Raw genomic sequence first — 15,069 nt, 5'->3', positions numbered from 1 at the left:
GACTCTCTCAAGCAGTTCCTTGTCCTTCTTGAACTGAGGGGCCCAGAACTGGACACAATATTCCAGATGCGGCCTCACCAGGGCAGAGTAGAGGGGGAGGAGAACCTCTCTCGACCTACTAACCACACCCCTTCTAACACACCCCAGGATGCCATTGGCCTTCTTGGCCACAAGGGCACATTGCTGGCTCATGGTCATCCTGCTGTCCACCAGGACCCCCAGGTCCCTTTCCCCTGTGCTGCTCCCCAACAGTTCAGTCCCCAACTTGTATTGGTGCATGGGGTTGTTCTTACCCAGATGCAAGACTCTACACTTGCCCTTGTTGTATTTCACTAAATTTCTCCCCGCCCAACTCTCCAGCCTGTCCAGGTCTCTCTGAATGGCAGCACAGCCTTCAGATGTGTCAGCCACTCCTTCCAGTTTAGTGTTATCAGCAAACTTGCTGACCATGCACTCTATTCCCTCATCCAAGTCATCGATGTATATGTTGAACAATACTGGTCCAAGTACCAGCCCTTGAGGGACTCCACTGGATACGGGCCTGCAACTGGACTCTGTCCCATTGACCACTACTCTCTGGCTTCTATCCTTCAGCCAGTTCACAATCCACCTCACTACCCGATCATCCAGACCACACTTCCTCAGTTTAGCTGTGAGTACCACTCCGGAAGGGGAAGGAGTCTCCTAAACTTCGTATCTACCAGCACATGTGATATTTTGGACACCCTTGTGCATCTCAAATGGCACCAGACACCCATGTTTAGGCAACTGGGTGGACAGATAGCTGAAATGAGATCTGAGACACATAGCATATAGATTTAATTGCTTCAATCTAAGCTTGATTCAGGCTGAACATCTTCCCTCTCCAGAATGATTTTCTCCTTTGATCCCATAGAGAATCTCAGATGATTAGCCTGTGTTAAGCTATAATTAGCTTAATAGCCCTGGTTAGGCTATTAGATGCCTAACTTCTAGACAAATCCATTCCACCTATGTATCAACTTCAATGTTCTGAAGTCCACAGTTGTTTTAGGATACAAGCCTCGGAAAAAGAAAAACCTCCTCTGGGCAGGTGTTATGAAATTGCTATGGAAAACTTAATTCAACCCCAAATCCTCCTTAGCTGCAGACGGAGGACTGGCATGTTTTAATGTGGCAATGGTTATTTGTTTACTTGTTTCTGGGCAGTTCCTGTTTAAAGAGAAATGGGTTGGTTGATGAGGCAGCCTGATAGATTTTATGGTCTTTGAAAAAAACATGTATTATAGTTCTTAATAGGTTACTCTGGCCTAAATGGTTGTTTATCTCATTTCAGAAACAGGAAGGAAGCTGTTTGAAGGTGATATTATCTTACCAGTGTGTGCTGCTGATCTAAACCAGCATCAGCAAGACTGTAGATTTGGCTTAAAATGTCAACACAAGCATGTTGATCTCGTTAACAGCTGGAGAGAAATGCTCTGAGAAACAGCTCCTACAAAAAGAAATTTCCCATCCCTTAAATCCTAGCTGACAGCCTGGGTAATAAGACTTTTTATTATGTATTACTTTTATTAGATATACTCTGGTTTTGTCCAGCTCTCTGGGCTGCTTTTGTTTCATTTGCTGTTGAGTTATGCTGCATTAATCCTTGTTTACTGATGAACAGACAGAGCAACACAACTCGGCCCAGCACATGTTGTTTTCAGTGTAACAGCCCCAGCGACCAGCCGGATGCTGATGAGAAGCCAATTTAACTAATACCAGTGCATCTGGCTGAGATTTCTAGATAAAGAAGTCAGGAAATCCTACTCTCAAGAACATGCATGTAGATCTGCTGCACCCTTCATGTCTTATCACTTCTTAACAGCTCCAGCTCAGTACAGACAGAAAGGAAATGCAGATATAAGTAAAAAACTTCAGAGCATTCTCCCTTCTTGTTTCCATTTAATTTTAGAGACTATTTTAAATTTTGAACAATTTAGGTGTAAAAAGTAATAGCAAATCAGTGTTAAAATCCTATGGCTTTCTCCTGTGTTTATTAGCCCTGAGCTCAAAGTTTACAATACTTCAAATTAGATAATAACATGTGATAAAATTACCCAGCAAAACCTGAGCAATGCCCCAGATGTCCAAAAGTCTGCTTGTTTGTTTTAGCACCATCAGTTTATCCAATAAAAGACATTATCTCTCCTTGTGGCCTCTGCCAAAATTACTTCAGTCAGGGAATTCTGCTAACAGCCTCCTGCTCTATGATCCGAGCAGAAATTTTTTATACATGTTCATATTTTAAATGCATGCTTGTTCATACTTTCTATCTAGAATTATAGATATTTATAATACTATAAAAGCAAAACAGCTGCTATTGTTATCCTCTGCTGTGTGTTTCAGATCTGGACGCTGAAGGTGTTCTCCAGGCATTTGACATGTTCAGGCTGAAGCCTTGCGTTGATTTCAAGCCCTAGGAAGGGGAACAGACTTACCTGAAATTTGAGAAGCTGGACAGGTGATTTTGTATTAACAATCTGGTTTGTACCACCTTGTTTGATATGATAGTTTTTCCAACTCAGGAGACGTTCATTTTCATTCTTGCTTATACAAAGGACATAAATACCTGAGCCGTATTTCTGTCCCAGAGCTTATTTGTATTACGCTGAAGATAAACCCAATGCAAACAGACTAACCAAAGGTATTATCTGCATTTGATGTTTTCTTGATCTAAGAAAACACAATTTTCTTTCCATTTGCATCCTAGCTACTGAAATTAATCCCTTCTTGGCACTCTTTCAGCGAAAACAAGCAAATAACTTCCTCCTGGTGTTGGTTAGGGACAGGGTATGTCACTAGTTCGTTGGCATTAGTATATAGCTTCCTCCTCACTGTCAGATATAGGGTTGGATTTACCTGACCAAATGTCAAAGCCAACAATGCCTGTTGCTGGTCCCCGCAGGTTGCCTTTGCGGTCAGTGGGGAGTTGACGACTCTTCCAAGCCACAAACCACCTCACCTAAAATAGAAGTCTAAAATAAGTCTGGTGACTCACATCCCAAGTGCCTGTCACTGTCCAGGGACTGTAAAGGTGCCAGGGAAGCTAACTCAGCAGCAGATGCCAACACTGTGACTCTAGACTTAGGTCAAGGGATTTCTTTGCTTTACTGGGAAGGACCATTAGGAAGCTGGTGACATCAGCTAGTGTCTGTGTCTAGGAATCCAGCATAGATCTGCCCTTGGGTGTAGGGAGACTGGTGCACGGCAGTTTTGGGCAGCTCTTTTTTTTTTTTTTAAACACACAGCGATGAATTATTTCTGAATAGACATGAAAAGTTAGGATTTAAGTCAGTATTTAGGAATCAAACCAGGAAGCCAATGCAACAGCCTGAGTTCACTGGAGGCTGCTCAGTACCTTTGAAAATTGGGCCACTTGTTTATATACTTTGGTAAACATACACATAAACAACAGGCAATGCAGTGTATGAGGTTATAAGGCACCTGCTGTACTTCTTGGGCTACTCATCTTCTGCTATTCCCCTTCCTATGTTGGTTGAGCTAGGCCTACCCAGAGTCGAAGAGCAATAGCATTTGCTGTTGTCACTTCCTTTACAAGAACTTCAGCGTGGAAGAACATGCATGCATTACCCTCCAGGGAGGGCAAAAGGAAACAAGAACATCAACAGCATCTGGGACAGGGACTCATTGCCAGGTTGTGGTAGGATGCTGAAGGCACACGTTGCTCTGTATTCTGGCTTTGCAAATCTAGTCTGGGCAAAATTGGAAAACTTGGATGGGAAAAACTAAAAAAATTCTTTTATTTGCTTTTACCTTGATCTTGCAGTTGACTCAATATGTAGATACAAATCATAGAAGGTATTACGCAAAACAAGTGCAATATCTGAGTCTTTGCCTTACAGGTGGTGATCTTATGTTGGTGACCTTCAGCATGGCCAGACTGAGAGAGACGTGACTATAAAGCCATAGTGGAACATGAGCTCCTGGATGCCCTGGGATTTTACCATGAGCAATCCAGGACAGATCGCGATGACTATGTTCAGATACAGTGGGATGACATTATTGAAGGTACGATGCAGGCCTGAAATGTTTGAGAATCGTCTATAGATGCATGTCCCTTTTTTAAGAATGCTAAAATGTCTCTGGTTGAGAATGGTTGCCGCATGTTGACAACTGGACCATTATTTAGTCACAGGTGAAGCATTTTGAAAAGATACTATGTGCCAAGTTTTATTTCTGATCTTACCTAATCACTCGTGTATGTTTTTGTTTGAGTTTTGCATATGCCTTTGACAAGCACAATGATATTTTCCTTGATGACCTCAATACCCCATATGATTATGAGTCAGTCCTGCACTACAGACCATATTCTTTCAACATCAATAGCAATGTTCCTTCCATTACAACAAAAATTCCTGAATTTAATGAGGTCATTGGGTAGACATTGGCTTTCAGGAGCATTCACTTACTGAGGCTGAAACACAGGCACAACTGCAGTAAGTCTTTCTTCTCACACATGTATTTGAAAATCCTTACTCACGCTTCTTCATAACATGGATGGAGTCACATGAGAGGAACAGGAACACTTCACCCTTGGCATTCTCTCACAATGCTGGGAGAAACTATAGTTCTTATGCAGCAGCAAGCTCCACGATGGCCAGATCCCCATTTCTTTATAGAATACCATTGAAGTGAATCAAGGGTCTAACACCTTTCATTCGCATGGAATTCCTCGTAATATTACTTGTAATAGTTACTGTTTCCTTCATGGATGATGATAACGTCTTCAAGTAGCAGTAATCTGGAATTGAGGTCTACAAAATCGGAGTATTTCAAGGTTTTTTTTCTGCCTATGTGATGTTTGATAAGACAATTTGTGTCAGCAGCACAAATGAGGATAATTGCGCTTTCCAGCTCCACTGGCAAAGCTATGAATGTAAATACTCAACATTCTGTACTGTACTGACATACTGTGTTAATATCCACCTGGATATTTCCACGAGCTTTCTCAGAACTACTTCTGATTTACATCCTGAAGAGAGAAACATGCCACAGAGCCTATCCCAGGCAGGCTTAAAGAAAATGATGGATGTCTGAAAGGGAAAACTAGCACATAGGGACCAAGCTGGTTCACGCGAAGAAATATTCAGCTGAGAATGAGAGAAAGAGATAAGATGTTTCTTTGAGGAGGAAACATCATTTATGTGTGGCAACAGAGACGTAGATGTGAAAGTCTGTGTAGCTTTCGGTTGTATTAAGAGCATATTTCATAGATTTTCTAGGTTGGAAAAAACCTTAGAGATCATCCAGTCCAACCATCAACCGTTAACATATTTCCTGATGTTAAGTGCTTTATGTAAACACTCTGAAATGGGGTTAACAGCGAGAGCCTTATTTAATATTAATGGACATGGTAAAATATGTTACTGTATTCCCAGCAGCTTTGAGCCTCACCTTGTTGGACCACTGCTCCTTTGAATACATCAATATTTGTGGTATGGTGCAAAGTGGACAAGATGGTGCTAATTGGGACCACACATTGGGCAAACCAGGAGATGAAGACCATACTTTGGTGAGGAGCTGTCCACGTAACAGATGTAGTTTTAGATGGTCGTTAGACTTTACCATGCTTTTGTGAGATGTGAGAATGAACATATACAGAGAAAAATAAATCATTAAAAATACTCTTCTGTTAAGGTTAATCACTGTGTACCTGATGCTAAATATGACTCTTGAGTTTTTAGATTGAAAGGCTAATAATTCTAATTTGCAATATTTAACCCTTCTTTAAATCTTCTCCCTACATCGTTATGTCTCATGAAGAAATCACAGTTTGAGACTCGGCTGCTGTAAATTGGTGGTAGCTCCATTCAAATGAAGGAAGGGAGCTCCACTAGATTGCCACAACTGACTTTAGTGAAACTCCATAGAATTTAGTCTGATGAGACTCTCCTCCTTTCATGTGCTTGTTACAGGATTTTTAAGTAATTTTCTAGTTTTTTTTTAAAGCTGAAAGACACTTTCCCTTTGTACAGGAGTTTGCTTGAGACATCCCCACAGAAGGACATGCATAAGCAAATATACACACAGAGATCTTGTTTGTAGACAAATTCTGACATTGAAACCAATCCAGGGTCATCAAAATTAGGAAGCTGAGCTTTAGCAATGTGCCATGGAGCAGGAGGAAACCACTCTCAGTAGACTTCTTCGAGGGAGGGGTTGCCGAGTGATGCAGAGCCGTATCAGGAGGATGTAGCTGCTGGCAATTCAAAGTTTGTTTGAGCCGCAGCACACAGGGAGGCTGAAGGATTATCAGAAGCAAACTCACAGTGATTTCCCCTCTTCCGAGGAGAGTGTTGCATGGGGTCCTTTTGATCGAGGCCTTGGCTCAAGCTGCACTGATTTAAACATATATTAAACAAATATGATTATATTGAGTTCTGCAGTATTTTGATTGCTGCCAGAACATGGGAATTGAGTGGGGTCTGTTGTTTTCAAAGGCAATGGGGAGAAAATTAAACACTGTAGAGGAGTATTACATAGCTAGTTCAAAAATCTTCAAGAAAAAAGTTTCTTTTGGACATCACAGGCATGAACCTAGCTGGTCTGTGTACAAGTGGTCAAAGTTAGGCACATCTGCTTCCCCAAACACAAGTGGTGGTTAGTCACAAAAGCGTCTCAAGGTGCAGGAGAGGAGAAAAATACTGAATAGAAAAGAAAGCCATTTCTGTGGAACCTGCTCCCAGGGAGGAGAGAGGGAGATGGCTTTTTGGCAGTAGCAGGTCATGTTTGCTGCCCAACACTGCGTTTGGTTACGGTTTGGAGATCCTGTGGTTACACCCAATTCGCAGGCAGTGAGGAGGACAGCAGGCGCGCAGCAGGCAGGGTGAGGGGATGCTCATGTTCTGATCACATGTGGGGTTCCAGAGGGCAGAGGTGCGCCCGGCAAAAGGCACAGTGCAAAAACCATCACTTGGAAGACCCTCCAAACAGAGACCAAACTGAACAGGAGGGTTGTTTAGGTCCCATCATTTGCAATTTCACATTTCTAGTAGAATTAGTCTGTTTGGCTGTTGTTTGTCGGGCTGTTTGCTTGCGGTTTGCTGACACTGTAAAGCCTCTGGGTGCGTGACACAGCATGTGGCTGAGGAGCTGACAGCGGCTTCCTGCCTCTTGTGGCTACTGACAGATAATTAACTGCTTGGCTTCACAGAGGGGGAGGAAAAAATGTTTCAAAGTTAAGTAGTCAGGCTTCAGAAGTTTCCTGAGAGCAAACGGGGCAGGAGTTATTGGAAAATAAGAAGCTTTATTGGGTATTTGTAGGGAAGCTTACTGCAGAGGGCCAGCAATGCTTATGGGAGAACATCCAAGCCAAGGCATGTAGCTGGAAACCGCAGTGGAGCTCAGAATGGCATCAGGTGGCAATTCAGAGTCATTGTATCCTGGGCTGCGTCAAAAGAATAGTGGCCAGCAGGTTGAAGGAAGTGATTCTGCCCCTCTGCTCTTGTGAGACCCCACCTGCAGTACTGCGTTCAGCTCTGGGATCACCAACATAAGAAGGACATGGAGCTGTTGGAGCTGATCCAGAGGAGGGCTACAAAGATGATGAGAGGGCTGGAGCACCTCTCCTATGAAGACAGGATGAGAGAGTTGGACTTGTTCAGCCTGGAGAAGAGAAGGCTCCGGGGTGATCTTATAGCAGCCTTCCAGTACCTGAAGGGAGTCTACAAGAAAGCTGGAGAGGGACTTTTTAGCAGGGTGTGTAGTGATAGGACAAGGAGCAATGGCTTTAAACTGAAAGAGGGTAGATTTAGACTGGAAGGAAGAAATTTTTTATAATGAGAATAGCGAGGCACTGGAACAGGTTGCCCAGAGAAGTTAGGGATGCCCCATCCCTGGAAGTGTTCAAGGCCTGGTTGGATGAAGCTTTGAGCAACCTGATGTAGTGGCAGGTGTCCCTGCCCATGGCAGGGAGGTTGGAACTAGATGATCTTGAAGATCCCTTCGAACCCAAACCATTCCATAATTCTTTGATTCTATGATTCTTTACATGATCTCTGCTATTTGCGTCAGTCGGCTCCCAGACAGACAGAAAAGTGCAAACCCATAGATGCAGCCACAGGGTATTTGGAAACCCCCAGTGTGATGTAGCTTGAAAATGTCCTTCCTGTCAGGAGAAGCGCTTCCTATAGAGAGGGGATGTATTGAGGCTGTTAGCTGAAGCTGATGCACTTGCTCAGTTGTCGTCAAGAAGCTGATTTAAAATTTGAATAAAGATAAGGGGGCTGATGTGGATGATGAGGGTGCAGGTGGTCAGCCTTTGTTACCAGGAAGATTGAAGACTTGGAGGAGATATCACTCCGGCCCGCAAATAAAATTGCAGACTACCTATGAAAGAAAGGAAATAGTTATTTCAAACATTAGCTTGAGAGGGCATGAGTTGATACAAAGCAATTGGACTGGAAGTGAATAAATTCTTTACCCATAGCAGAATTCAGGCAAAAATGTCTTCAGCTTTTATAGGGAAGTCTGATCTATTGATAAAAGGTTTACAGGGCATGTGTCCTGGTTTTGACTGGGACAGAGTTTGTTTCTCTTTTCAGCAGCTGGAAGAGCTCTGTGTTTTGGTTTGAGTCTTGGATTCATTATGAGAAGAATGTTTATGGTTGGTACTGAGACAGCAAGGACCTTTCAGCTTCCCGTGTCCTTACCAGCGTGCAGGAGCACAATAGGCTTGCGGGGGGAGCCTGGGTGGGACAAAGGGTCCACAACTCCCCTTATGATTTGAATTTAGACTTAGGATTGAGGGCTAAATTGGCCAGTGGAATATTCCATATCATGCAATGTCATACCCAGTATATAGATGAGGGTTGACTGAGAAGAAGGGCTTTTGCTCTTCTGGAGGCTCTCTTGGGAGGGCTCTCTCTCGGACTCTTGGAGTGCTATCTCCCTCTTGTTGTCTTTTCAGGCCTCTTGACCATCCGGGATTGCAATGTTGGGACTCATCTGTTTTGGGATTGTTTGCTGGGACAGGACAGGCGTTGGTCACTGGTGGCAAGCAATTACACTGTGCATCACTTGTTTGCATATATTATTGTCATTATACACATATATTCTATTGCTATTGCTATTGCTATTGCTATTGCTATTGCTATTGCTATTACTATTATTGTATTGTTCTTCTCAGCTCATGAGACTCCTTCCCTTTTCCCTGTTAATTCTCTTCCCTATTCCCCAGGGTCAGGTAGGGTGAGCAAGCAGCTATGTGGTGTTTAGTTGCTGGCCAGGCTAAAACACGACAGCATAGTTTCCAGGCAAAGCAGAAGACTGAAGGCCTCGACCTAACAGGACCCTTCCAATACTTTCCTAGCTTGTCTTCAAAAAAATCCCTGCCCAAGTGCATCCACTTACATTTGCACACATTGACAGGATTGGCATACGTGCAGTTTGTACTTCATTTCTAAAGAATTGAACCAAATGCGTTGCTTATTTAATCAGCTACACACTACTTTGCAAGCCATATTTAAATGTATTTTCATTTTAATATTGATTTGCAATGCAGGGAGAATTCTTTTCTATTGATTTTGATTCTTTTTTTCTACTTTGAAAATAACTTTCTGGTTCAGGCAAGTGGTAACTGCACTAAAGCTTATTTAGCCCTGGCATTTCATTAGTGAATAGGTCAAAAACCTTTTTCATAGATTCATAGATTCATAGATTTCTAGGTTGGAAAAGACCTTAGAGATCATCGAGTCCAACCATCCCTAATCCCCATTAAACCATATCCTCAAGTAGATCATCCAGCCTATTCTTAAACACATCCAGGGATGGGGACTCAACCACCTCCCTGGGCAGCCTATTCCAGTGGCTGACAACCCTTTCAGAGAAGAAATACTTCCTAACATCCAACCTGAATCTCCCCTGACTAAGCTTATGCCCATTTCCTCTTGTTCTATCACACATCACTAATGTAAAGAGCCCTTCCCCCACCTCCCCACCATCCCTTCTCAAGTATTTATAGGCCGTAATCAGGTCTCCCCTCAGCCTCCTCTTCTCCAGGCTAAACAGCCCCAACTCCCTCAGCCGCTCCTCATAAGTTTTATTTTCCAGCCCCTTGACCAGTTTAGTCGCCCTTCTTTGGACTCGCTCCAGGAGCTCAATATCTCTCTTAAAGCGAGGGGCCCAAAACTGGACACAATATTCCAGGTGCGGCCTCACCAGTGCCGAGTACAGGGGCAGGATCACTTCCCTGCTCCTGCTGGTCACACTATTCTTGATACACGCCAGTATCCCATTGGCCTTTTTTTTCACACCACTGCGTTTTGTACTGCCCAGATAGAGGATACTGCATGCATTTAGATACAAAAACTGGATGTGCTGGTCAGTCAGCTCTTCTGGAATGTCACATCCTTTATCCAAAGAAGAAGGAAAAATGCCTTCAGTTTTTCCACAGGTTAAATAGAAGTCCACAGAATAAGCTAGTTATCTGGATTAAGAAAGTGGAAATGTTTTACGGATGGAAAAGCTGCTCACTGTTACAGGTAAGTGAAAGTTATGTGTGTTTTCACATCTGAAGTGCTGGCAGAATTTGATGGGAGACAACACTGGTGTGGTTTATCATATGAAAGTTTGCTCAAGTGTCCAGTGTAAATCTAACCTTCATTTGCTTCAGTTGAGTAGCTCCAGAGTTAGTGCCCATGAGAACAGAATTTGACTTAGAGGCGGTCTCCTTAAGACTGTTCCCAGATTAGCTAGGTTGCAGGGCATCAGACAATCACCATCCAAACAGGTCACAGAATGCTTGAGGAAGACACAGCTTGACCTGGGATTGTGTCCTCAATGTTCCATTCTCACACATATATATTTCCCCTGTCAGCTGATAGAAAACATCATTGGAAATTGGCCCACATTCCTTTCGGTGTCCATAACAAATTCCAGTATGAGTTTCAAGGCATCAGAGGAGATCCAGCCAAGTCTGTGGGGCACATTGCCATTGATGACACCAGTCTGACGGAAACAAACTGGCACATTAGAATTTTCACATCCCTTTTTAACAGTACTTCAAAAGGTGATTATATCATAAGCCCTGTATTTTACAGCTCGGAAGGCTATACCTTTGCTTTACAGCTGTATCTTCATGGAAGAAATTCGTCACCCTACATGAATTACATGGGGATTACTTTCCATCTCTGCAGCAGTCTGAATGACAGCCTTCTTGAATGGCCAGACGGCAACTGCTACATGAGCCTAGGAGCTGGGTGGACCCAACAGGGAGCTGCACTGGAAAAAAATCCATAAAAATTACAGTCTTTTCATCTTTACTGATTCTGAAGGTAGAGTATTATATTATCAGAATCCTCACTGGAACAGCGTAGGTACATACACTTCTGTTTGTAAGGAAAGCACAAAAGGTGAGGACAATTAGCAAACATCTAGAGAATCACCTAATTCAGGAACAATGTTTTTAAATGCGTAGTGATTTCAGGTCCCTGGATTTTTGAATACTCAATATGAAACTCTGTGGATGACCTTGATTCTCTGGTCCCTGAAAATCAAATTTTCAGGACAGATTGTACTTCCAGGTCTTGAAGATCAGGCTACTTAATGGTGTTGTCATTTGTCACTGTCCCTATATCACTTCTGACTTAAGAAAATTGTGTTTTGAAAATGCAGGGGTTCTTTTCGGACCTTGAAAAAGTGGCAGAAGGAGTTTTTGATCCAAAGCTTCTCGTTGAAGTTGCAATTTTTGTCAGAACTGTGTGCAGCCGCTCTGCTCTGCCAAAGGGGGCAGAGAAGGGGAAGAAGGAGGAAAAGAAGTCTGGTGCAGAGGACAGCCTGGCAGGCACGTATTCCTCTGAGGAGGCCAAAGGGACTGCGCATGCCCATCCTCTGTGACAGCCACATGTCAGATGGCTGTGTTCATCTCACCTCATGTAAGATGTCCAAAAATGAATTTTCTAGACTCTCTGGTGAGTCATTTGAGAGCAATGGGTACCTCTAGAGAGCAGTTGTTAGCCATTATAGTTGTGATGGACTGCTCTTCTGAGTCCCCTTTTCTGGACTGAGACTTCAGATGTAATCAAAGGGATGAGAATCTGAAAGAAAAGGAAAAAAAAGTAATTTAATACATGGAGTATATAGTACCAGTTCTTCTACCGTCTGCAAAAGAATCCATCACTGATGACTAACAGTGGGTGAGATGAATCCTGTCACCCTTTTGAAGTGAGTTTCCTTTGGAAAATGTCAGTGCTGGGAAAGTAGAATCACTTTGTGTAAGTAAATAATCATTAAACCAGACCTGACCCCAGTACAAGAGTCAGAGCACTTGTCTCAGATAGGAGAGGACAAATGAGAGTATGTTGTGATAATCCAGACTCACTCCGCAAAACCGAGGGCTGTGAACACAAGGCTGTGAGCTCTCCTGGCAGGAGGATTTCTCCCTTGCTCATCATGAAAAAAATCCTCAAAGATCTTGTTCTCATTCCAGTAGAGAATGGGGAAACTTTTGAAACAGCAAGAACTTTTGCAAGGTGGGAAAGCTGCTTCCCATGAACGCTTAGCCAGGAACGTGTGCTACCTAATAAAAATGTGAAGAGCAGTCTACATTTCTGGCATACAGAATGGCCCAGCTTTTCTGCAGCTTATGCAGGACATTTGGCAATGCTTCCAAGTCCCCTTTAGCTGTAAGAAAAGCAGCTGAGGGCTCTTTGTGCTTTCCCTGACAGTGTTTTATACCAGGAATAGTTCACTGGGGGAAATTAAGTCCTGCTGTGGCATATGGGTGTCAGTGGTCCTGAAAACATTTGCAGCTGCTACGTGAAATTGTAGTTAAGAAATTGAAAGACTTGTTAGGAGACTGCATTTAGTCTCCAGTTATAAATGAGTTCGACTTAATTTCTAGATATTGAATCTAATATGGTCAGTTTTATAGGGTTACAGTCTCTGCGTTTGAACATTCATTTTGATACCAGGATGCCTGAAAACTCAGAGGCAGTGTTACATTGCGCTCTGATGAAATTCGGAAGTTATCGCTGTATCACCCCTGAGGGTCTGCCCCATGCCTCCCACCTCTCCACAAGCCTTTCCACCCTCCCTCCTCACCTCCCAGCCCTGTTTCAGATCACTTCTGACCCAACATCTCTTGCCCCAGTCTCCTCCAGCTCTGTAATCCCAGGATCCACTGCTGGGGTTGAGAAAGACACAGACTGGAGCTCCATGCACACCCGCAGCTCTCTGCCCTTCCAGTTTCCCCTCCCACCTCTTTCACTGGGTGCTGCTGCAGCCTCTAGAGATATTTAAATGAATTATTGTTGCTTTGTTTCTCACCCCTGGAATCAGTCTGAAAGTCATCCCAAAATACATGATAGAACTGTACTACATATTCCCTGTATTAAATTAATTAACATTTTTCCTTTTTCTTGCAGATCTCACCCCTTTGATTGCATCTGAAGTCCCAGTCCATCCTTTCTGTTTGGAGGAAAATATGTTGCTTAGGTTGGAGGACTGACTCCTTTCTGGGACAGGGTAGTCACCATACACAGGTACACTTCCTACTCTAAAACTACTTGCATTTGAGGCATCTTCACACTGAAGTCCAGTGTTTCCTGCCAACACTGCTGGGAAGCAGTTTTGAAGCACCTTCAGAGCACTTTTTCTTCTCTTCCTACTTAAGCCCTCTGTGACTGTACAGTGGGTGGAGTGGTACAAGCCTTTTCCTACCTAGTTGCTGATCATAGAAGTCGACGTCCTCACCTTCATCACTTGCAATTTCAGATGTGAAATGAGGGAGCAGGATTCAATTGCTGAGGTTTAAGGCAGTGAGATGCTCCAGGGCACACAAGACATTTGCAAGGGTATAACAGGTATGATGCAGGACCTGTGAGAGATCTACGACTTTCTGCGGCCTTGACTCAAGTCAGCCCATGACCCATGTCCTCTGAGAAAGAAGACGGCAAAGTGCAGAACAAAAGATTTTCCTCTGAAACCCACTGTCGTGGTTTAGCCTGGTCAGCAACTAAATGCCATAGAGCCACTCACTCGCCCTACCTGACCCTGTGGAATGGGGAAGAGAATTAACAGAGAAAAGGGAAGGAGATTTGTGGGTTGAGATAAGAACATTTTTAAAATAATAATAATAATAATATATTAATATATGTATACTAATAATAATATATGCAAACAAGTGATACACAGTATAATTGATCACCACTCAGTGACCAATGCCTGTCCTGTTCCAGCAAACGATCCTGAAACAGGTAAGTCCCGACACCGCAATCTCAGATGAGCGAGACAGAGAGCATTCCGAGAGACCAGGAGAGCCCCTGGAAAAGCAAAAGCCCCTTATTTCGAGTCAACTCCCATCTATATACTGGGCATGACGCTGCATGATATGGAATACTTCTTTGGCCAATCCTAAGTCTAAGTTCAAATCATAAGAGGAGTTGTGGGCCCTTTGTCCTGGCCATGCCCCCTGCAGCCTGTTGTGCTCCTGCACACTGGCAAGAACACGGGACGTTGAAAAAGTCCTTGAGGTCTCAATGCCAACTATAAACACCAGTGCGCTATCATCATTCTTCTCATAATGAAACTGAGACTAAAACCAAAGCTCTCCTAGCTGCTAAAAAGAGGAACAAACTCTGTCCCAGTCAAAACCAGGACACCCATCAGCATCAAGCTGGAAGGCCAAGGATCTCCTGATATACGTGACTGTCTCTGGAGGGGAAGGGTGGCATGTTGTGCACTGGGGCATCAGTCCTCAGATCAACTGTGGGAAAACATTGTCAGGGCATTCATAATCATATCTCTTTTATCTAATCTTTACAATATGATGTTAATTATTAATTGAAAACAGCACTGGGCCAAATTCTAATGTCACTGGAATGCTATAAACCCAGAATAGTTCTGCTTAAGCATGTGGCATTCCTCCTATGCAACTGAGATCATGATGCTGACAGATAACAAGCACAGTGCAAGGAGTCAGCAACTTCGGGCCAGATTGAGATCTTCTTACACAAAGTCTGGGTGGGCCTTTCACCAGCTGCACTGAGGACATAAAGTTATCATATTCCTCCAGAGTGGACTTAGGTA

General features: G+C 43.3%; 1 pseudogene; it reads left to right on the top strand.

The window, feature by feature from the left end:
- Positions 1–1,293: 1,293 nt before the first annotated feature.
- LOC104383615 (meprin A subunit alpha-like) lies at positions 1,294–13,489 on the top strand (annotated as a pseudogene).
- Positions 13,490–15,069: the final 1,580 nt, after the last annotated feature.

Source organism: Tauraco erythrolophus, chromosome 2, assembly GCF_009769465.1.
Source record: "Tauraco erythrolophus isolate bTauEry1 chromosome 2, bTauEry1.pri, whole genome shotgun sequence".
Classification (NCBI taxonomy): Eukaryota; Metazoa; Chordata; class Aves; order Musophagiformes; family Musophagidae; genus Tauraco; species Tauraco erythrolophus.
This window is presented reverse-complemented; position numbering and strand designations above follow the sequence as displayed.